Source organism: Bidens hawaiensis, unplaced genomic scaffold (assembly GCF_021521415.1).
Source record: "Bidens hawaiensis isolate Kalapana, Puna unplaced genomic scaffold, B.hawaiensis_p1.1 tig00016197_1, whole genome shotgun sequence".
NCBI classification, from domain to species: Eukaryota; Viridiplantae; Streptophyta; class Magnoliopsida; order Asterales; family Asteraceae; genus Bidens; species Bidens hawaiensis.
The window spans coordinates 473,563-499,067 of NW_027492475.1; the positions used below are offsets into that span (position 1 = coordinate 473,563).

The following is a 25,505-nucleotide window of genomic DNA, read 5'->3' on the forward strand; positions in this document are numbered from 1 at the left end:
ATCACCATAATCCGTCACCGCACTACCATCCAAGGACTTTAGCTTTATTATCCTACTCTTACACACTATCTGAGCTTCATACTCGGACAATCAATCCATTCCAAAAACCACATCAAACCCCCCTAAGGTCATAACATACAAAGTAAGAGGGAACTCATGTCCCTCTAACTCTACCTTAAACTCCTTAACCATTTTCGTTATTTTAACCGAAGTGTCACTAGCGGTTTCTACTATAAAGGTTTCGGACACTCGGCAACATTTCATTTTAGCTAGTTTACTAAATGGTGTAGCTACGAAACTTTTATTCGCACCCGAATCAAATAATACTGAAGCGGTAATACCGTTTACTAGAAATGTACCGGTCACAACATCTGGAATCTGTTTAGCCTGTCCCTGAGTCAGCATGTGGGCTCTAGTCCTTGGCCTAGCTTGATCACCATCCTTCTTCCCACTTCCTCCAGCTTCACCCTCGGTGCATTCTCTAGCAAAGTGACCCGTCTTACCGAACTTGTAACATGCGGGTTTTGCGGTACAATCTGGAGCATAATGCCCCACATTCCCGCACTTGTAGCAAGCGTTCGTACCAAACTTTCACTCGCCAGCATGACTCTTCCCACACTTATGACAAACATCTGAACCCTTACTCCACCTGCATTCACCACCGTGTGCATTGCCACAAGTCTTACACGACTTCTTCTCCCATACCCTCTGCTTCCTGTCCCTAGGATTCCACAACTGAGTACCGGGTCGTTTAACAGGAGCGACCAATTTCTTATCCTTATTCTCTTCCGCCACCACATCATCTGCCGACAAATCGTCCTAAACCATTTCTGCCAGCACTACAGGAGAATCAAAGGTACCAGGTCTACTATTCTTGACCAAGACGCGAACATTCTGCGCAGTCCCCTAATGTAACACTTAATCCGCTTGGCTTTAGTGTTTACCATGTCTGGCACCAGCCTAGACAGGCGATGAATTCAGTGGTGTTTTCGCGGTGTGTCATCTTACCCGCCTTCAGACTCAAAACTTCATTTCAACCCTCTCAACCTCCGCATTAGCACAAAACCTCTTCATTACCAACTCCTTCAGATCATCCCACCTCATAGCTTTGATCTCCTCCCGGGTCTTCCTCTGTTCAACATATTCCCACCAATACATGGCTTCATCACCAAATGATTGGGTGGCATAACCACAGCTTGGTCGGGACGACACTCGCTAATACGGATAACCTTGTCCATAGTGGTTATCCATTGGAGAGTAGTGATTGCGTCCCCCAAACCAGTCAGCTTCGGCGGGTCACAACCTTTAAAAGACTTATAGTTGCACCCACCTCAGCCTCTCTTTTGGTCATCAACCTTCACCGATCGAACTTCGCTCGAGTCACCCTTCTCTCCTTCATCATATTTCTTACTCTTCTTCCTAGACTTTTCAGCATACCTTTCAGGATTCATGTTCTTCACAGTAGTTGCTACAGCTTGAGCAACGGCAGCTTGAACGGCAGGTTCAAGTTGATACCCATCGTTGTTACTCAGATTTCGACCAGCTGCACTCCCTTCTCCCTTAGTGTTAGTGGCTGCTCTTACAGAAGGTTCTCGGACCATGCGTGGCCTACCACGACGTCCTGTACGACCTCCCCGCTTAACGGTCTTCCTTGCTCCATCCATTCGTATTCTATAAGGAAAACACAAACGTCATCACTTAAAGAACCATTTAGTACAAGGATAGTAAGCCTAAAAGGTAATAACTGTGGCTAGCTATGGTTAGCTGATCACGTTACTCTCCGTGTCCTATACGCTTCCCTTTGTGAGTCCACTTGTGCTGGTTCTACTTCTAACAGTTAGACAATCAAACAGTTCATATCATCATATACTCCTATCCCTAGCAATTAAGCTAGCATTCATACATTCTTTATTTAGCAACTAAGCTAACATAATACCTCGTCCCCTAGAAATTATGCTAGTATTCATTCATCATTCTACTTTACATGTGAAATTAATCACATAATTTACTTATATATAGCTTGCTTGAGTGACACATGACTATATTGAACTGGCATCTTCTTTCTTTTCTTACTTGAATCCCATTCTCTGTTCAAGTCCAAGCATGTGTGATGCTTAAATCTCTCGAACTTTGCTCTGATACCAACTTGTAAGGCCCCGTTACCGGTGCCCTAAATTGGATGTTGAATTTACTCATAAACACAGTTCTAAATTTCAGAGTTAATTAACACTTTCGCGGAATAATAATAATAGTCAACCATTCATTACAGATATTCATAACTTGTCTTTTTAAAACATAAATGAACATAGTATCAAAACATCATGACAAATCTTCAGATGCCAGCCTCTTCGGATCCTGACATGTGTCTTCCTCAAACCAGCTGTCTCAGTCGATTAACCTGCGTGCATACTAAAAGTCAGTTACGCTGAGTGAGTTCTAGTTAATCATTCAACATACATTACATTCATAACTACGTACTTCCATACGTACTTCATACTTTCATAATTCGTTCATAACATACATACTTACCATCATACTTTATTCTAAACTCTACTTTATATTATTCTATTCTGCCTAGGATATTATTAGGGTCCTGTCCCTTTTTCTGCATCGGATATTATTAGGGTCTGGTCCCTTTTCAGCCTTGATTATTATTAGAGCTCAGTCCCTTTCTGCCTCGAGATTTATAAAGGGCTCGGTCCCTTTTCTGCCTTGAGTATTAATAGGGCGCAGTCCCTTTATGCCTCGAGATTTATAAGGGGCTTGGTCCCTTTTCTGCCTTGAGTATTATTAGGGCTCAGTCCCTTTCTCCAGTACAAGGCTATCTCTTACATTCATTCGTAACATACGTACATATCATTCATACATTATACATAAAATTATAACTTGAAAGTACGTGCAATATCCGAAGATCGTTCACGTACCGACAAGCAATCATTCATACTTTATATACATATCGTTCATATCTTCAAACTCTCACCCGACGGTACATGCAATATCCGAAGATCGTTCACGCACTGTCAAGCATTCATTCATACATAATAGTATAAGGCATACACTTACCACTTTAAGTAAGTGTATTAACTAATCACATCGAGTATGCACACAGCCCTGAAAACATAACAAGGAATGGGGCTAGAAAATCACCCAAACTCGGTTACGTTCACCATTTATGGTTATTCCTTTATTGAGTTGTGCACGACTAATTGTGTAACAATTACACGTGTCAATTTAACTATCACTACCCATATCGTGTTTCTAGTTTAATTATTACCCTCAACGAACGGGGGTCCGGGGGCAGCGCCTCTGGAAGCAGAGTTCTAGGGGCGGCAGCCCCTAGCGGGGTCCAATGGGCAGAGCCCCTGGCTGGGGTTAAGCTACCAGGTTAGCTTGAAAAATTTTTATTTTCATTAACTGTCTTAACACATTTTTCATTAGGATTTCATGATAATATTTTATTGTTAACCTCTCAATCCTTTAAGGTATCTTCTATAAATTAATAATGTTCAAGGGTTATTTTCTAATTAATTCATTCTTTCCTAAGTCCATGGACCATTCTGTCATTTTATTAAACTTCTATTTCGTTACCCAGTTCTTAACGAAGTGTGTTCATAACGAATGAACCCATAACGAACTGATTATTATAACGAATCTGTCTTCGTGACGAATTGGCTACAATAACGAATTGGACCTTATAACGAATTTGAACATATTCGTTTGGTCTGGTTAACTAATTGAACTTCATAGCGAATTGAACCCTTATAACGAACCAATCCTCATAACGAATTAGACCTTATAAAGAACTGGTCATCATATGAATTGCACTTAACGAACTGGGGCTAGTTCGTAATTCTTTCTTTAACGAATTAACTCACGAATTAAAGCTAGTTCGTTGTCCTTCCTTAACGAATCAACATGACGAATTACCGCTAGTTCGTTAAGTCTCCGCTAACGAATTAGGGTTAGTTCAGAGAATATCAGAAACATTCTCTGAACCTCGTACCCACTTTCCGGCGCCGCCTTTGCCGGAAAACCGGGATCTTGCCGGAAAAGCGAGTTCTCAGTTATTTTTCCACCGTTTTCACCGTTTTTCGTCCCGTTCGATCCAGATCTGAGCTAGGATGACCCCTAAGCTCATCTTTTGATCGGTTTATACCCGATTCCACTCGGATCTCGTGACTTTAACGGTTTAAGGGTGTCGGCTCGTCGTTTCACGACTAAATCTAACGGGTTTGAGTGCCTACAATATCATACTATTATTACCTCGGTTGATGCTCGGGTTTCTTGGTGTTTTCGGCTAGAGAGAGAAAGTAGGATGAGAGAGAGTTAAGTAGTGTTTTGATGGTATATGTAGTTAGTGGAAATGAATTGATTAATGCAGAAATATGTTTTATATACTATGGGTCATGGGCTCAAGCCCATGGTCTTTTCTTCCTTTCTTTTTAATCCGAGTCCATAACTCATATCTATTTAACCCCACACTAGCCTGACTCACCATAACTTATATTTTATTTTATTTTATTAACTGAAACGAGAAAACGGGGTGTTACAGTAGTCCAACTATATTAATTTCTCTTACCCCCTGTACACCTTTGATTTTTTGGTCAACAACAATAAAAAAAGGTAAGCCTCAACCAAATCTCAATTTTGACTAAAAACTCCATGTTTGACCCAAACCACCAATTTGATTTCAATACATTTAACTTAATTTCATTTGTGGAATCAACATCTTTTAGCATTTTGTATCCCCGCCACATCTTTCGTAAGAAATAAAACGCAACAAACTGCATTTTTAGGGCATCAAAATCCAACAAAAACTGCACATTTGACAGCATTATCAGCACTTTTGACAGCATTAGAATGCAAGAAAAACTTCACCTTTGACGACATTAAAATGTTGTGAAAACTTTACGTTTTGACAACATTAAACGCAGTGAAAATTGCATACTTAACAGCCTTTAAAAGCCTTTTATAACATTAAAATGCAGCAAAAAGCTCATATTAGTGAACAATCTATCCTCTTTTACTTATAAGCTCTAAACGTATAACAAATTCAAAACACACCTACAGGAATTCTTACCAAGATCAGCAACATCAATCCCGTTGCATCTTCCGATGAAAAACTCAATATAAAACTTAAATACTTTCTAACAATTTATTTAAGTTTATCAAAAGGTTTACTCACGGTTTGAATAGGAAGTGAAGTCATATGTATTCAATCAACATTAGCATGATAACCCTCTAACATATCTTGTATTAAGAGTCTACACAAATAGCTTCCCTTTAGCAAAGTGTAATGCTAGTCAGCCTATGATTACGCTTAACTGCCAGCTTGATGACTCTTACTCCCCTGATCAGCCAAAATCACGGATCCATTTTTCACATTTCATAAGATCTTCAACTACCAAAACTTAAAATCAGTAGCTAACAAAATCAATAAGTATAATCCTTACGTAATCAACTTGATTTACCGGTTTCTTCATCAGCTCTAGATTTCCGTCCTTCAGATTCATAAGCATATCCCCATTGCATCCGGTAACACGTTTTCTATTCTATAACCAGTTTACCACTCGAATTACAATAATCAATATTAAAGTTGATGTGTTGTGTTAATAGATAAAGAGAGAGAATTTGCTACCTTGTCTTTCCTGTGATATCAATATGAACTCTACGGGATGAGATCGGGACCGTACCGGTCCCGTTCCCGAAAATTGTGAATTCTTGGTACCGGTACCTGTATTGAAGGTAAAAATTCGGAAAATATGGGTCCCATTGTTTTAAAAACCGGTTCATACCGGCCGGTTAAACCGTTAATACCGGGTTCGGAATACCAGGCCAGTGTCTTGTGCCCGATAATTTTGAACGGTTTGTTAGAACATCGAATCGACAGTTTTTTTTCTAAAATATCGGTCGGTTTAAATCGGCAAACCGGTTTTATGTCCAAGAAATTTTTGATATTTTATGGCCCATATTTTCGAAAAAGTGCTTTTAACCTAGCGATTAAAATTGAAATGAGTAAACTTGTGGCTTATTTTTCTGAAAATCACGTATTTTTTATTAATTTTTATTATGGATTAATTTTTAGATTATATATTTAATGGAACTATTCAATCCAGTTGAACCTCTCTATACGAACCGGTTCAACCGGTTGTACCATTTTTTAACCTAATTCAGTATGCGTGAAACACTAGTAAAAAACCGGTTTTTAAAACATTGTTCGGTCCCGTACCGTGCTGTACCGGTATCGGAACTCAAAACTTTGGTAATGATTCGGTTACCGGTACCGATTTTGCTCATGTCTACTCTACGGTCTGAAGAAATCAAACTCCATAACTGTGTATGTATCACACAATTTTTGAAATCAAACCTAAGATTGGTAGAGTCGGAGCCGATACACCAATCCAACCTAAATCAAGCATGAATCGTAAGTAAATTGAAAAGAAAAACAAATCATATTTCAAAGAACCCCAAGACCGAAAGATGAGTAACTGTAAGGCTATAACAGAACAAAATATGTCAATAAAAAAACTGATACAATCGACAATCGGACCAATTCATGGTCATTAAAATCGAAAGTGAATCGGACCCTTTTGATGTCTGTGGCGACAAAATGGAAGAAACGGTGACATCGAAAGCAATAACCACCCCCGGCACTGTTAAGGATGTTGATGTCGTAAATCACAATCGCCGAAAGGACTTGTACATTTTGCTAGAGTAGTATTTGTGAGACAACAGACTTTTACTTTTTAAATATATATATATATATATAATATCAATAGCAATTTGTTAACTATATTGCTTACTAGTAAACACCTTTCTTTGATAGTATTTAAAAACACAATTTTTTTGTATTACATATATTTACTTATTTATAATATATATAAAAATTTGATATTTTATATTACATGTATCAACATCCAAGTACGCATTTTTAATATTTTGTATTATTGTATATTTACTTATTTATAATAAAATAATTGGTTCTATGTGAATATGGGTAAAAAAAAAACTACTATTCGTCTTAATTAAATCATCAGAGTTTTTGTTTGTTCTTTTCCTGTATTACATTTTGCCTCTTTTTTTATTATCGTTTTGTATATGATTACCATATGAAAACATATTTAGGCTTAACATAGAATGTTGGGTTCTTACCTCTTGGTGTATTCAAAATTAATTAGATAAGATATTTCAATATAACATACGTAGCTTTAAAGCCTGTATAACACATGTGATGATTCAAATAATAAAGTTACAAGATAAAGCAAATAATTACATAATGTATATGAAAAAATGTATTAAATCTATGTTTATATTTATACTATGTGTACTTAAATTGATTTCATTTATATCACAAAATGATTTTTTTTTCAAAAAAAATAATGATATAATAAAAAAATTGCACGTGTAAAAACATATCCGAGAATGTTCATTTTATTGGAAATTTCATTCTCAATATCATATATGTATAATTAAAAGAGTTTTGCTTATGAACCAATTTCGAACATAAGACTTCTCATACAATAATAGTTTTAACCACTCAACTTAGAAATAGATTTTGATAAGTTGATGGGGCTTCTAACTTTGCCATAATGACAACATAAAATAACATATAGCCCGTTCAGTTTTGTAAATGTTTTACTTCATTTGAGCATAGTTTTGCACGACACGATTCACATACAACATTTTTATTACATTGAAGGAAAAGTCAATGTTGACACGTGTTCATAAATATTTTTTTTATTAGAAGAGTGGGATATGATACGATTGGATTAGCAAAAAGTTGATTCTGATATTCATGTTTTTGTCGATTAGGTTGTTGGTTTCACTAATATCAGTTTTGCGTGACATTAAATGTTATTTTATTTACTTTTTTAACTTGTATCTAGAATAATTACTATTTTGTTTCAATAACTTATTAATGAAACAACATAAATTGCATTAGTATTTGTGGGATATACAATTTTCTATCACACGATTTACACTTTAAATTCATTTTGTTGCTATATACTTCTTCTACCTTTCATATGATGCATCTCTTTCTATATTTTTTCCGTTATATGATAAGGCCATATCTAAAAGATCAAATGTGCATCTTATAAAACCAGCTTACAAAGTTTCTAACAGCAGTTGTACATGCAAAAAATTTTAAGTTATTCATATACATTATTTTAATTAAGTTTAAGGATTATTACTTTATTTTATATTAGAAATAACATATAAGATTGTAACCATTTGTTTTCATGTTTTAGTTGATCATCTACAACTCCACCGTTAACATTTAAAATGATAATTTAAATTAAATCGCAAATCAGTTTTTATTCTATCTAATTATTAGTTATCTTTCTTACAATTTGTAATACGAACAACGCCTATTATGATGCTACTAAAAAATGAAAACTCATTTTGAATGCTAGAAAATTCAAATATAAGCCATTGGATAATATGTCAAATACACATAGTTCGTTTACAAGTGGAAGGTCAAACAATATACATGCACCAAGTAGTATGATATACAAACTTACAATTTATATAAATTTACATATTATAGTTACATGAATATTCAAAATAAAAAGTTTAATATATTAACTCATTTTTTAATTTTTTTTATAGTTTACATAAATAACTCTCTTTTCAGACATTTCAAATGGTATGTCGTATATACTAGGGGTGTTCTTCGGGGTCGTTTTTCGGGTTTCGGGTTTTTCGGGTCGGGTTATTCGGGTTTCAAAGTTTTAAATCTTGACCCGAAACCCAACCCGAATCTCTCATGGGTTTTTCGGGTTATGGTAATTTGGGTTCAGGTTTTTTCGGGCTAGGTTAATCGGGTTTCGAGTATCCTAGAAAACAAAACAAAAGGCAAAAAAAATTTAAAACCTACAATGCTAAAATTAAAACAACATATTATTCTTTGCTCGTAAGCAAATAATCAATTAATCAATTAATAAAGTAACATAACTTGATAAAACAATCCAAAAGAATAGTAAAACTAACTCGAACCATAATCGTCTTCAATCGGGCGTGATTTGGTTGTTCGATTACAGTTGCTATTAGTAACACACGGAAAACATAAACTATCAGTAAACAATCGATCAATAATAGTTGTGATGACAACAATCGATTATGACCAGATTCTGATAACGTTAGTCGCTAATACTAAGCCTATTATACATAATTATATATTTAATTTCAAAACTAAAAGTTTATTCAGGTTATTCGAGTTGACCCAAAACTTATAAATCAAACCCGAGAACCAACCCAAACTACTTTGGTTCGGGTTTTTTAGGTCGGGTTAGTTCGGGTTCGGGTAAAAGTGATAGCCCTAGTATATACCCTTTTAGATAAGCAAAATGTATTATATTATATTATTTATTTTAAACCCAACGTTGGTGTAAAGTATAATTACTATGTTTATTTATATTTCATAATTGGTTACAAACATGTGTATTGTAAGGGTTGAGCATTAAAAATGTAAGGCCCCGAACCCGGAAACCCTACTTTAACGTCGGATTTACTCATAAACACAGTTCTTACAATCAGAGTTACTTAAAAATTTTCGCGGAAAATAAAACATCAATCATTCGTTACAATTCATTAAATCTTTTCTTTGATACCATAACACAAATCATTATATTTTAAACGTCTTTTCTGCTAACTTCAGATGCCAGCCGTTCAACCCATGCCATGTAACTTCCTCATGCTAACTCTATAAGCAGCTCACCTGCGTGCATACTAAAAGTCAGCTACGCTGAGTGAGTTCTAGTTAATCAAGCAACTTGTCATACAACTACTACATACATCATATACGTATCCGAAGACACGTAATCCACTGTCTAACCTGCTGCTGCTTAACCACTTAATTACCCCTACAACTCAGCCTCTTAATTACCCCTACAGCTTAGCCACTTGTGCCACTTAATGCCACTTTAATAACGAATATCGTTATGCCACTTTAATAACGAAGTCACGCATAGGCTTACCCTACCGCGTACTATCGTCATGCCACTAACACTCTCACTAGACCCTTGCCTCTTACATCACACCCTACTTCTACTTGTCCACAACACACTTTATATCATCACGTCAATCATATAATAATCAAGTTACATCACAACATTTGTATACACACTAATAACCACTTGGGGATCATTCCCAAATGACGGTACGCGCAATATCTGAAGATCGTTCGCACACCGACTAACCTTCTCTGTCTACGCGTGCAATATCCGAAGATCGTTCACGCACCAACAGTTATCCATTCATAACATACATAAATATATCACATCAAACATTATAGCATACACTTACCACTTAAGGTAAGTGTATTCACACTTCACATCGAGTATGCACACAGCCCCGAAAACATAACAAAGAAATGAGGCTAGAAACTCACCTGAACTTGGTTACTTCTTCTGCTACTGGTTATTCCTTCTCGAGCTGTATGCGTCTAACTGTTTAATAATTGAATATCAAATACTACTCTAGCCATTCTCATTACTACTTAATTAGTCTTACGCGTCTAAGCCGGTTTTACTTTATTGAATCATTACCCGGTTAGTTAATCGTTACTCGTTAATCCTTTAAAGGCATCTTTCATAAATTATCAAAGTCCAAGGGCTACTATGCAATTATCTCATTACTTCTAAGTACAGGGACCATTCTGTCATTATGCTAAACTTCTAGTTTAATTATAACCCTCAACGGACAAGGGTCCGGGGGCAGCGCCCCTGGCAGCAGGGTCTAGAGGACGCAGCCCCTAGCAGGGTCCAAGGGGCAGAGCCCCTGGCTGGGGTCGAGCTGCCAGGTCAGCTTGAAAAAATTTTATTTCCATTAACCGCCTTAACATATTTTCCATTAAGATATTAAATTACTATTTTATTCACCATCACATTTTTCATAACGAATTAAGTGTAATTCGTTATCAGATCACACTCTAATTCGCTATCCAGATCACATTCTGATTCGTTATCCTTCCTTAGTTGATTCGTTAATCTAGTTCGTCATCTTCCATAACGAATTGGACCTTGTTAACGAACTGGTCCTTTAACGAACTGATCCTTAACGAACTGAACTCTTAACGAACTGAACCCTTAGCGAACTGGGGGTTCATTCGTCATCCTCGACTTAATGAATTGACATAACGAATTAAGGCTAATTCGTTATCTTCCCCTAACGAACTGGCATAACGAACTAAGGCTAGTTCGTTTCCCTTCCGCTAACGAATTAGGTTTAGGTCAGAGAATGTCAGAACATTCTCTGACATTTACCTTATCCTCGTACCATCCAACTCCGGCGCCGCCTTCACCGGAAAACCGTGCGATGGCCGGAAAAACGTATTCCAGCACCGTTTTCACCGTTTTTCGTCCGTTCAATCCAGATCTGAGCTAGGGTGAACCCTAAGCTCATCTTAGGTTCGGTTTAGACCCAATTCTACCCGGATCTCGTGACTTCAACGGTTTAACGGTGTCGGTTTATCGTTTCGCCACTAGATCTAACGGTTTTGGACCTCTACAATATCACACTATCATTACCTTGGGTCGGAAATCGGTTCTCCTTCTTGGTTTCGGCTTAGAGAGAGAGAGTATGATGAGAGAGAGCTAAGTGTGTGTTTTGGTGGTGTATGGAGTATGAGAAAATGAATGATAATTGGGTAATTAAGGCTTTTATAATTTGAATCACGGGCTTAAGCCCATGGTCTCATCCTTCTTTCCTTCATGACCCAAGTCCATAACCCATATCCATTAACCAACACTAGCCCGACCCATACTAACTCCTACTCTATTTCATTATTTCTCTGCTAACCCGAGTAAACTTTCCCTCCAATATTAAATAATATAGTTATTATTATTTTGGAAATTTCGAGATATTACAAAAAGTAATAAAATTTATAAAGCTTGTCATTATTCATTACTGGAATTACATATCATTACATAATATAAAAAATAAAATGAAAAGAAAATCATTCATAACAAATTAAGTAAATTTAAAAAATAAAATGAAAAAAGGTAATCTTCAATCTACACAATCCCTCTTTTTAGGATTGCGTTATTAAAACATTTTAAAACAAGCCCGATAGCATCTATAGAAATACTTTAAAATGGTTGGTCTTAATAAAAAAATTGATATAGTTTTACCAAAGGTTGATAATATAAGACTATTTAACATTATATAATATAATAAATGCATGAAGTTAGATTATCTGGAAGTGTCTTTTCCTAAATGACTTGATTATACGAACTTATTTTTTATATAATTTACTTAAATTGTTATGAATAGTTTTTTTCTAACCCGTGTTATACACGAGTTTTTAACCTAGTTGAGTAATAAAGGTAATTAATTGTCTTCATTGTTATTTTTTAAAATTTTGAGAGTTTGTTATTTTATTTTATTTTGAGTTTTGAAAAATTATTTATGAACGTTTGGACTGGATGTATGGATGTTTGGATTAACTTAGTGATTTAAGTCACGAAGTTTGGATTTTATTGTTGCCTTTTTAAACGTTTTAATCAAAATTATAATTGTTATATCTTATTGTTATATTCATATTTGTAGCATTCTTTATGATGTGTACTTATATGTTTTATAATTTCAACAAAAATAGTTTTTATAACAGACAACTTATGTTACAACATATACATGTTTACGCTTCATAGTTTACAACATGTGATTTCAGTAGATGATAAAGTTTTAATTAATATATATTTTTTATTTATTTCATGGTATAAGTTAAAAATATGTTTTAAATTGTTATACTTCTTTGTTTGTCTTTTGTATGTTGGATTATTTTAATTAAAAAAACAATGTGATATATCAATGATGTTAGATTATATGACGTTTATAATTTATTAAAATGAATATAACACACACATACACATATATATAAACATAAAATTTTATATATTTTCACACGTGTGTAATACGGAATCCAACCTAGTACAAATATATCGACCATGGAAAAGATTTATTTAAGTTAGAATAATCAATTTTGCATTATCGCATTTGTTTAATTTAATGTCAAGATGGCAATCAGCTGGCCTAAACTAACACTTCTAAATTCTTGTTGAGTAAATTAATTAAAAGTATTGACATTTTGGTCTTTAATTTTATTGTTTTCTATCAACTTGCTAATCAAAGTAAGGGCATTTTGTCGTTTCGTTAATATTCCGTACATGATAGTCAAGTGCCACTAAGTGCCACTGTGTGTGAATCGTTGAATTATCATTCATATTTTTTATCACCGGTATAAAAAGACCATGAATAGTCATAATGCCCCACCTCCAGACATTATGTGTTACGTGGCGCCCGGTCAGAGTTATATTTTTATACAAATACATGGTATAGTCATAAAGCCCCACCCCCAGACATTATGCAACACGTGACGCACAGTCATATTTAATTGTTTTTGTTTTCTTAAATAAATAATTCATTTAAATAATAGATATAAAATTAAAAACCTACATTAAAATTAAAAAAAATACAATAAACTCATAAATAAAAACTAAATTAAAATAAAAAAATACATTAAATTAAAAAATACAATAAAAACTAAATTAATAAGACTACATGTTGTATTTTTCAAAAATCTTCTTTTGTCGAATTGCTTTTAGAGATTGGACTCTCGGGTCGTCTTCGGATAACTCCTTTGTTAGAACCTCGATGTCGTTGTCCAATTTATTCCTTGTAAGTACTTCGACGCGTCCAAATTTACTTGAAGACGTTTAGCTCCAAGTTCTTGTATATCTTTGAGTCGAATGTTTATTTCTTTAAAATGACCTTCCATTTCGACATTCGAACTCGTTTCCGACGACGACGCGACCCCTTTCCCCTTTCCCTTTCCCTTGCTTCTACTACCCCCCCGTCGAGGCATCTCAATAATATCCGCATAAGGATTCCCGACTTCATTATCACTTAGGTTGAAGTTTCGAGCGTCGGAACGGGGTGTGTCTGGATCAACCGAAGACGATGTTTTAGACTTTTTTTACGCGGACCACCTTCGGCGTTGGCATCCAAAACCTGGCCCCATTTTTGGTGAAAACTCAAGTAATCTTTCCAAATGCCAAAATAATTGAAGGCCCCCGAGACCTTATGTTGATACTCTGTCAACACGTTTTCCATGACTTACACGTCCGAGACACCGCTACTCCTCGTTCAATTCATCCGAGAGAAAACCGTATGGAAACCCATGCATTTGGTGTTTATGTCTCCCCATTTAGACAGTGAGGAATCTTTTTCTCGACCCGAGTCCCCGCCAAGTGTGTGGAACAACTCTTTAATTTTGTGCCAAAATACCCCCGTTTTTTGATAGTTCACTAAAAAAATAAAAACATTACAAGTTCAATGTTTGTTCTAAGAAATTTAAAAAAATATATATGTATTTTAAAAACCTACCGCACTTGGCATCTTCCGATATCACGCACCAAACACGAGCACATAGTACGCACTCATCGATAATTCACGGTAACACCGTCTTTTTAGCCCGAGGTTCGCCGGCGGGATTCTTTGCGTGTTTTCTTGGACGTCCGCGTTGGCTCGAACCGCCTACGGTCTCCGGGACGGGTTGTGTCTCGAGCACGAACTCGTCGTCGGGTTGGGAACCAGAGCCGGCAAAAATGTTTGTGGTTGGGTTTTGGAAACCGGGCAACGCATTTTGCATAGAGTTTCCTGGATATGCAGTGTACGCGGCCATTTGCGCGTCGAACGGATGCGAGGGTTGAGGGACGGGGATGGTAGATGGGTTCGGTTGTGAATTTTGGTTGCTTGCATTGCCTTGACGGGCAAATTAACTGAAACCGAGAACATTTTGGTTGTTATTCAGAAACATTTGGAAAGTATTGTAGTAGAAATAATTGTGTTATATTTGGTAGAGAAGTAGAAGAGTAGTGTTAAAAAATTAGGTTTAGGTTGGTTTTTATAGTGTAGATTTTAGTTAAAAAGCTTTTTCTTTTTTTTTAATGCAAATTTTCCAACGGTAACATAGCTTCCAACGGTAACATTTTTCGATTTTTGAGCCAATTTCAACATTATATATAAAACGCTACAAAAAAAATTCACAAAACGCCGGGAGGGGGGGGGGGGGCGGTGTACTCTCGGTGTTATACCTTAAAACGCGAGCAAAACTCACCGAGTACGGATGGTCTAACTCAACCCATAATAATATAATCATAATATATCATTGTCAATTCAACTATCGCATATATAAGTAACACGTTGTCACACCTCAAACTACGGCGAAAAAGCCGGGGCTTGAGCTGATTGCTCACAGCTCATGCTATCATGCAATAATTAGAAAATTGCAATATCTATTAATTTCATTTAAATAATCCAACAATTTCCAAATACCACAATACATAGTCTATCATTAAAGTAAGTAATGATAAAATAAGATGTAGATTCTCGTTTATTCTCTCAAGCATGCAATCCTAAGTGTCTTCAAACAACTTGATAATCACATCACCGATAACTTGCATATGCGTTAAAAATACAAATAGGTTTTGTCAACAATAGGTTGAGTGAGTAAAACACCAGATTTAAGACACTATAATAATAATATAAAAGAGCAAACTTTGTCAAGTGAGATAAACAATTTAACCAATGAGCAAGTAAATAATGTTGTTGGTAAGCTCGATGCCAGATGAAACTAAATACTAGTATGAGAATATGTTGGACTTCTCCGACATGTATTCAAGTAAAACAAATAAGCATATAACACGTTAGACATAAATTGTTAAACACACAAGACTAACAGTTGCAAGTTAGAGTATTAAAAAATAGTAAAATATCTACGAACACATATGTTCTCAAAACGGTTAAAAGTAAGTAAAAGAAGGGGAGTGAGATACTCACCTGATAAGATGAATGAAATATAAATGATGATGATGTGAGAAAGATAAATCATTCGGGGTATATCGTCAATGATTCCTAGTTTAATAATAGTAACATGAATTAATTATAAAAGATATACACGATTAAATGAATTAAGATTTTAATGTGAATTGAGTTAGGTTTGAGAATAGAATGTTTATAAATTGATCGATGGATTTCTATAATAATTATTATTGCAAAGACTAATATTATTGACTATTATTTATAAGAAATATTACTTTTTATATATATAACATCACCTTTGCTTACACTTGATGTGATAAATATATAATTCAATTTAGTAATTAATAATTAATATAACAAAGTCTAATATAAAATATACTTATAATTACAGGAAAAAATGAAATACAATTATATAAACGTTAAATAGATATATGTTTAAGTAAATAATTATAATATGAAATAATAATGTTTAAATAAATATATAAATGTAGTATGTAATATTTTAAATGAATAAGTATGTCGAATTTTTAACTAAAATCGGTTTACGGAAAAATTATAGTTAACGCATTTTTTATATTTATTATACCGTTTATTTAATAACTAAAACGTGCGTGTGTGTGTGTATATATAGATACGTATCCATACATATATAATGGTTAAAAATATAAAGATGAGTAAACATCCAGATGCGTCAGTATAAGGTGTCGGTTACATAAAAATAATATTAGTTTATTATTAATATTAATTATAATAGTTAAAATGCATCTAATATACATATAAAAAAAATAACAGAACTGGGTCGGGGGGGGGGGGGGTTTCGAACCCGCACCCCCTGACTGACACACAAGGACTAAACCAGGCTGCACCAGTGACGTGTCGTGCTGCGTGTAGTGATGGTAATATTTATATGAGAATGGAAGATTTAGCTTTGCACAAGGTCATGTTTTAAATTTATAAAAGTTATTTCTACTAAAACTAAACACACACAAAATAGGCAAGTGTACCTATCGTATATGTAGAATAATATTGGTAAGAACTAAGTATCGATCCGTGGACACAAATGTTTCTAATAATGAATATTCGTTTTACTTTAATCGGAGAGGATAATCATTTTGGGGTTAATTTTGAACTTTTTATAAAATATAAATACTTATATATAATATATAGGTGTCAAGAAGAGAAGTTCTAAACGAGTAGTTCAATTATATGAAGGTTACATCTAAGATCAAGAATCCACTCCATTTATCCTTGATGATTATAAAGTAAACATGTGATAAACTTGCGTAATATATAATATATGATAGAATAGCCCCTCATTTGTAATTAAGCATGTCCTATGACATAAAAGAAAGTAGCATGTGCATTTTAAAGTCAACCCTTTCCTAATGTCATGCTACCACGAGAATGTCAATTTAAGTTGGCAAGTAGTTTAGTAAAGTAGCAAGATTAGAATTGACTTCGATCTCTCAAATACCAATTCTAACAACTTTGGGTGGTTATAGTTTAGTCACCCAACCTCCCCTTGGTTGATTTAAGTAAGTTATAATTACACATTCCATTAGCATATGATTTCTTTAACTAGCATGATAACCTAAGCAATCGTGTTAACGATGTTATTTTAGAATTACCTAAACTAGAGAAATAGATCATAACTTATATCTCATCATTTCTAAGTACAATATAAGGATCTGTGGTTCAATAAATTATCAAAGTAATTTATCTTTCAAGAACATGAATCGATCATGAATGATTGTCAATATGATTGTCAATCACCAACTTTGAATTGTTGAATTAAGATAATGAAACATTTTTCATCAAAAGATAATTGCAAGATAACCATGTACTTTCCTAAACTAAATCACATGTTTTATATAATCATCAAGTAAAACAAAGCTTCTTCATAGATTTTAGATGGTAAATGGAGTTTAGCTCATAATGAGCATTGTTATTATAACATCCCGTTTTCTAGTTTCGGTTAATAAATTAAAAATATGAGTTATTATGAGTCGGGCTTGTGTTGGGTTAAATAGATATGCGTTATGGACTTGGGTTAAAAAGGAAAGAAGAAAAGACCATGGGCTCAAGCCCATGATCCATAATATATAAACCATAATTTCCCATTAATTCATTCATTTCACATATTCCATACACCATCAAAAACACACACTTAGCTCTCTCTCTCATCCTACTTTCTCTCTCTAGCTAAAATCACCAAGAAACCCGAGCATCAACCGAAGGTAATGATAGTATGATATTGTATAGATCCAAACCCGCTAGATCTAGTCGCGAACTGACGAGCCGACACGTTTAGACCGTTAAAGTCACGGGATCCGGGTGGAATCAGGTATGAACCGAACAAAAGATGAGCCTAGGGGTCACCCTAGCTCAGATCTGGATCGAACGGGACGAAAAACGGTGAAAACAAGCGAGATCTCGTTTTTCCGGTGATGACGGCGCCGGAAAGGCGGCGCCGAAAAAATGTGTACGAGGATGTTAGAGAATAATCTGACATTCTGACCTAACCCTAATTCGTTAGCGGGAAAATGACGAACTAGCATGTAATTCGTTAAGGAAGAATAACGAATTAGCTTAATTCGTTAAGTAATTCGTCTGACAATTCGTTATGGGGGAATGCCGAATAAACCCTCATTCGTTAGAAGGTCCATTCGTTATAAAAGGGTCATTCGTTATAAGGACCAATTCGCTATAAGGTTCAGTTTGTTATAGAAGTCAGTTCGTTATAAAGATCCATTCGTTATGAGATAACGAAGGAGTTGATTCGTTAAAGAACTAGATGACGAACTGGATAACGAATTAGAAGTTTAAAAGAATGACAGAACAGTCCTTGTACTTAGGGAAGAATGATTTAATTACAAAATAGCCCTTGAACTTTATTAATTTAAAAAAGATACCTTAAAGGATTAAGAGGTTAACAATAAAATATTATCATGAAATCATAATGGAAAATGTGTTAAGACATATAATGAAAATAAAATTTTTCCAAGCTGACCTGTCAGCTTAACCCCAGCCAGGGGCTCTGCCCCTTGGACTCCGCTAGGGGCTGCCGCCCCTAGAACCACGCTGCCAGGGGCGCTGCCCCCAGACTTCTATTCGTTGAGGGTAATAATTACACTAGAAACAAGATATAGGTAGTGATGGTAAATTGATACGTATAATTGTTATACAGTTAGTCGTGCACAGCTCAAGAAAGGAATAACCATAAACGGTGAACGTAACCGAGTTCAGGTGAGTTTCTAGCCCCATTCCTTGTTATGTTTTCGGGGCTGTGTGCATACTCGATGTGATTAGTTAATACACTTACCTTAAGTGGTAAGTGTATGCCTTACATGATTATATATAAATGAATGCTTGATGGTGCGTGAACGATATTCGGATATTGCATGTACCGTCGGGTGATAGTTTGAAGATATGAACGATATGTATATAAAGTATGAATGATTGCTTGTCGGTACGTGAACGATCTTCGGATATTGCACGTACTGTCAAGTTATAATGTTATGTATAATGTACGAATGATATGTACGTATGTTAGGAATGAATGTAAGAGATAGTCAGGTACAGAAGAAAGGTACTGAGCCCTAACAATACTCAAGGTAGACAGGGACCGGACCCTAATAATATCCGAGGCAGAAAAGGTACCGAACCCTTTATAAATCTCGAGGCAGAAAGGGACTGAGCCCCAATAATACTCAAGGTAGAAAAGGGACCGAACCCTAATAATATCATAGGCTGTAAAAGGGACCGGACCCTAATAATATCCGAGGCAGAATAGAATAATGTAAAGTACAGTTTAAAATAAAGTATCAAGGTAAGTATGTATATTATGAATGAAATATGAAAGTATGAAGTACGTATGGAAGCATGTAATTATGAATGTATAATATGTTGTATGATTAACTAGAACTCACTCAGTGTAGCTGACTTTCAGTATGCACGCAGGTTAATCGATTGAGACAGCTGGTTTGAGGAAGACACATGGCAGGATCCGAAGAGGCTGGCATCTGAAGATTTGTCGTGATGTTTGAAATACTATGTTTTATGTTATGATTTTAAAAGACAAGTTGTGGATATTTGTAATGAATGGTTGACTTCTATATTATTCAAAAGTTTTAATTAACTCTGATATTTAGAACCGTGTTTATGAGTAAATCCAACGTCCAATGTAGGGCACCGGGATCAGGGCCTTACAGTTATGAACATAAAAAGAGATGATAATAACAAACACATGATTAAATTAGAACAATCTAACCAAATGTGGATGAATCAACCTTCTTAATGATGATGATAGATTATGATAATGTTGATGATGATGGTAACCTCCAAGCCTTCAAACTCCTCACAAGATCTTCAATATGAGTGCAATGTGGGTGTTTTTATAAGAGAAACCCGTTTAGAGAACTTCTCCAAGCACACTTCTCAAATGACACAAGAGCCTCTATTTATAGGCTGTCTGGAGGAAAAAGCACGGCCCCGTGATTTATTAAGCACCACCCCGTGTCTACATGTCCCAGTTGCATGTTGTCAGATCGTACATGATGACTCACCACGGGGGTGTGCTTTCAGAGGCACACCTTCGTGCTTTTACTGACATGTGCTTAAATTCTTTTTGTCTTTATCTGGAGGTGACCACGGCCCCGTGGCCAAGGAGGCACGACCTGGTGCTTTTATCAACATGTGCTTAAATTCTTGTAGAATTTTGTCTTTTCTTATTTCCAGAAGCTTGGAGGCGTGTTTCATGAAGCATGGGGGCGTGTTTCTTGTTTTTATTGTGTTTTCTTCTGTTTTTCTTTGTCTTTTCGCTTGTTTCTTCGTTTGAGGCTTGGGTTTACCTGAAATTACATTTTATTAAGATAAGTAGCCTTCTATGCTATGTTATTTGATAGAAGTTGCAGTTTTTAGAGATTATTTGATGCTTAAAAGATGTATAATTTTATATACATCAAACATCCCCACACTTGAACCTTGCTTGTCCTCAAGCAAGCTACTTTATAAATATTCTCTAAAAATAGCAAGTTAGGACTATAGCTAAATCATCCCTAAAAGATTTCCGAGAAAATGAGAACAAAATAACCAACCTTAAATCATAAGAATATATGTTGTGATGTAAAAAGGATGATTTGTTTATATGAGCTTCCGTTTATGCAAAACTAGGCCTGTAAATGAACCAATCGAACACAAACATGGGCTTGTTCGTGTTCGTTCGTTTAACTTTAGACGAACTCGAACTCGAACTCGAACACTTAAACGAACATGAAATAAATGTTCGTGTTCGTTTGTTAAAAAAGTGGTCATGTTCGTGTTCGTTCATTTAAAAACTCAACGAACAGTTCGTGAACATAAACGAACACTTGAACGAACATAAGTGAACACTTAAACGGACATTTAATCGAACATATATGAACACTAAATGAACATTAAACGAACATATATGAACACTAAACGAAAATATATGAACAATAAACGAACATAAATGAACAACCATGAACTTAAATGCACAGCCATGAACTGCATAATTCATCCAAAAATAACATCAAAATAGTTGTTTACAAGTACATGAAAATGATCCTTCAAGAATCTATCAAAGAGTTCAACATGATTGCAACAAAAAATCAATCGTTCATCCTTGTTTCATCCAAGACGTGTTTTCCAAAGTCTTCCATCCATGTTAAACCTATAATAAAAGAGAGATATATGAAATACATGCTATTAGTGGTTCTAATTACATTTTATATTTGCGAAACCAATAACACAATATTAAATACTTCACCGTATTTTCATTCAAGCATGATGTATGCAATATCGCCATTTTCCTACGGTTTACAATGAAAAACAAATTTAGTAGTAGAATAATAATGATATTATAGTTGAAAGAATAAGAAAATCACATTGGTTTTCTTTTTATGTAATCCATAATAATGATGATACCAATCAGCTCCACAAACAAGCGTGTCTACCATCTCCGTTCCTAAACATGAACGATGTGGGTCAATAAACCTCCCACCGGCGCTAAAAGCTGATTTGGAAGAAACAGTTGTTATCGGAACATATAAGATATCAGCCGCCATTTTAGACAAAATTCTATACTTATGTCTATTTTCCTTCCATCTTTTCAATGCATCAAACTTTGTATCAACCTCACACAATATTCCTTCATCTAAATAAGTGGCTAACTCTGACTTCACGCGTTCAATGGTATTAACACTTCTGACATGTTGGGCGAACTTAGAGCTACCTGTTTTCATACTAAATCGAGAAGTGGTGAAGCTAGAGCTGTTAGAAGTACTAGCTTTGATCCCGCTTCCACTGTTGGATTGAACAGTATTGGATTCTTTATGCGCCTCAACATATTCTTCAAACAAATCCTCTAAAGCATCACGAACAATTTGAGCTTCTACTTCCCATAAACCTTCAGAATATATTATCTTGAAAGAAAAACTGATTAACTCCATTTTATACCTAGGGTCCAAAATAGCACCAAAAGAAATCAACAGATTAGAAGAACCCCAATACTTATCAAATTTTCCTTTCATCTTAAGGGCCATTGAATTCATGCAATCATCCTCCTTTAAAGCTACTTATCCAATGCTTCCTTTATAACATATAACTCACTGAGAAATAAATTAGAAGTTGGATACTCGGAACCTACAAGATTAAAAAATAATTAAAAAAATGAAATCTTGATATTTGAAATAAAAGGACTTTGTGTTAGATCTGATCATTTAGCCAAATATTACATATATGATAATACATATCTGATCAGTTAGCTTAATTTTGAATAAAATACAAACATATATGAACAAAGTACAAGAAATTATTTTGGTAGCCAAACCAGTTAGCTTAATTTTTGAATAAAATACAAACATATATGAATAAAATACAAGAAACATATTAGCCTATTCAATATTGGTGGAGAACGCTTACCTGAAATTATTTTGGTAGCCTCGTTGAAGAGTGAAAGGAACGAGCATACACTGTCGACTTTATCCCAGTCATCACTACTTGGAAATGTCTTGTATGTACTTTCTTGGTCGGCATAATTAACAAAAACTTTTTTAAATTCCAAGGCCGTATATAACATAGCATAAGTTGAATTCCACCGAGTAGTAACATCCAAGATAAGATGCTTATTTTTCAGCTGTAATTGTTTGGTGAGCTCGGTAAAGAGATGCAATCGTCCCGGATAGGTACCCACATTTTTCACGCTCTCACGAACTTTGTGAATTATATGTTGAATTTCCGTTAAACCGTCTTGAACTAACAAGTTGAGAATGTGCGCACAGCAACGGACATGGAATAATTTCCCATCGAGAGGAAGTTTCTTTTGAAGATTTAAATTTTCTAACAACATTCGAGCTACCACATCATTAGTCTTAGCATTGTCAACAGTCAACGTAGTCACCTTCATCTCAATATTCCAATCTTTTAAACACTTATATAAGAAATCATATATATTTACTCCGGTATATGGCAGAGGCACATCTACAAAACTCAATATGTGTGTGTGAAGATCAAAATCGGAGTCTACAAAATGGCATGTAACTACCATGTAATGTATATTCTGAAGAGATGTCCACATGTCAGTTGTGATACTCACACGCTTGACATTTTTCAACATTTCTTGAATTCTTTTCTTTCCAAGATCGTAACTAGAAATACAATCTTGTCGAGCTGCTGCACGTGAGATCTTTTCAAATTCTGGATTAGTTCCTTCATCAACACGTTAAACAACTCATACTCAACAAAATTAAACGGTAGTTCATGCACCATAATCATATGAGATGTTATCTCCCGCATCTTAGCATTGCTAAACTTCCAGTTTTGGACCATTGATGAAGAACCCGATGCATTTCCAGAAGATACATTTAACTTTAATTGTCCATTAGCATCAGCAGCTTTAAATTTCAGGCAATAATTATCCATTTGCCTAATTAATGGTGTGGTGGAACTATCCTTAGGCTCCTTTATTTTCTCATTACAATGCAAACATATAACGAGTTTAGTTCCATCAGCAGCTGTTATTTTACGAAAATGATCCCAAGCATGTGATGTCAACTTTCTTTTCCGTTTAGTGTAATGCACTTCATCTTTATCATTATTTTCTTCCTCTTCTACCACATTATTTTCTTCAGTTTCATTCACATTCACTTCTTCATCATTAACTATTATAACATCATCGCTACTAGGCGCCTTTTCCGACATTGGAGTATCCGCACTTGCTTGAAATTTTGTATCATTCGAACCAAGTCTAGACATCACTCAAGTCTCGATTGATATCCTAAAACAAAAAAGAAAACTTACAAATTCAGATAATGATTCAAGTACACATAGTTTTTAATATACAAAACTATATTGTATTCAATGGCTAATTACAACTAATAAAAACACTCATGTACTAAACAAACAGATTACATCACTTAAAATAAATTTACAATGAAAGGGTATTCTTAATAATATTAGCTACAACTACAACAATTATTAAGAAACATATTAAATTAATATGTTTCTTAATATGAATCCTTAATATGATTTTCGTAATATGATTTTCTTAATATGAATCCTTAAAATATATTTACAGTGAATTAATATGTTGCTTAATATGCTTTTCTTAATATGAATCCTACATATTATAAAGGCTACATATCCAAATCTTTAAAAAAAATTGTGAGATACATGTAGAAAACTTACTTTACAGTGAAAGGGTTGTGAGAGCAGAGCCGAATATGGAGATCAGAGCCGGAGATGGTGGCGATTGGCGATGGTGGCGATCTGGAGAATCAGAGATGAGCGGCGATGGTGGGTGGCGATATGGAGAATAAGAGATGACATGAGCGGCGCTAGGTTTACTTGTGAGAGAAAATGAGATTAACATGTTATTCTATTAGGGTTATTTAATGGTTATTATTCTTTTTTTTCTTTAGGGGTTGTGTAGAGTTTGAAGTTTGGAACGTCAGTGAATTAGATGTTTAATATAACTTATAAAATGCAAATATTAATAATAAACGAACATAAACGAACACTTAAACGAATATAAACGAACGTTCACGAACATAAATGAACGAACGAAACATGTGTTCATGTTCGTTCGTTTAATTAAACGAACACAATTCTTTGTTCATGTTCGTTCGTTTATTAAATAAACGAACATAAACGAACTTCCCGCCGAACAGTTCACGAAGAGTTCACCGAACGTTCAGTTCGTTTACAGGCATACGCAAAACGTCACGTTCTCACAATGCTCACTCACACTCGGTTTTATATTTGATCATACCTGTGATGTATGTATGTGAACACTCTTAGTCAAAATGTGACATGTGAAAATAAGCTTGTAACAATTTCAAATCTCCACCTTTGAAAAGGGTTGCATAGATTAGAAGGTGATATGGGTGGTTTTGTAGAGATTTGGTGTTTTGTGATGGTTCAAGGGTTTAGGTTAATGAAGGTAGGGATGGTAAATACAACTTCTGCTGATTGTCGGGAATCTTGAGATGTCTTCGATGTTTGGCTCCATGTTTCCCGGATAAAATTATATATATATATATATATATTTGTAACAAACCTAATGCTTCTTTTAAGGTCTGATCGTCAAGACCGGTTTTGTCGAGGATGTGGATAAGTTCTTCCTCAATACTGTTTTGAAAATAAATCCCAACTCTAATGGATTG

The 25,505-nt window shown here is 34.9% G+C and overlaps 1 pseudogene; it reads right to left on the reverse strand.

Moving 5' to 3' along the window:
* Positions 1-1,331: 1,331 nt before the first annotated feature.
* LOC143550898 (zinc finger BED domain-containing protein RICESLEEPER 1-like) lies at positions 1,332-24,042 on the reverse strand (annotated as a pseudogene).
* Positions 24,043-25,505: the final 1,463 nt, after the last annotated feature.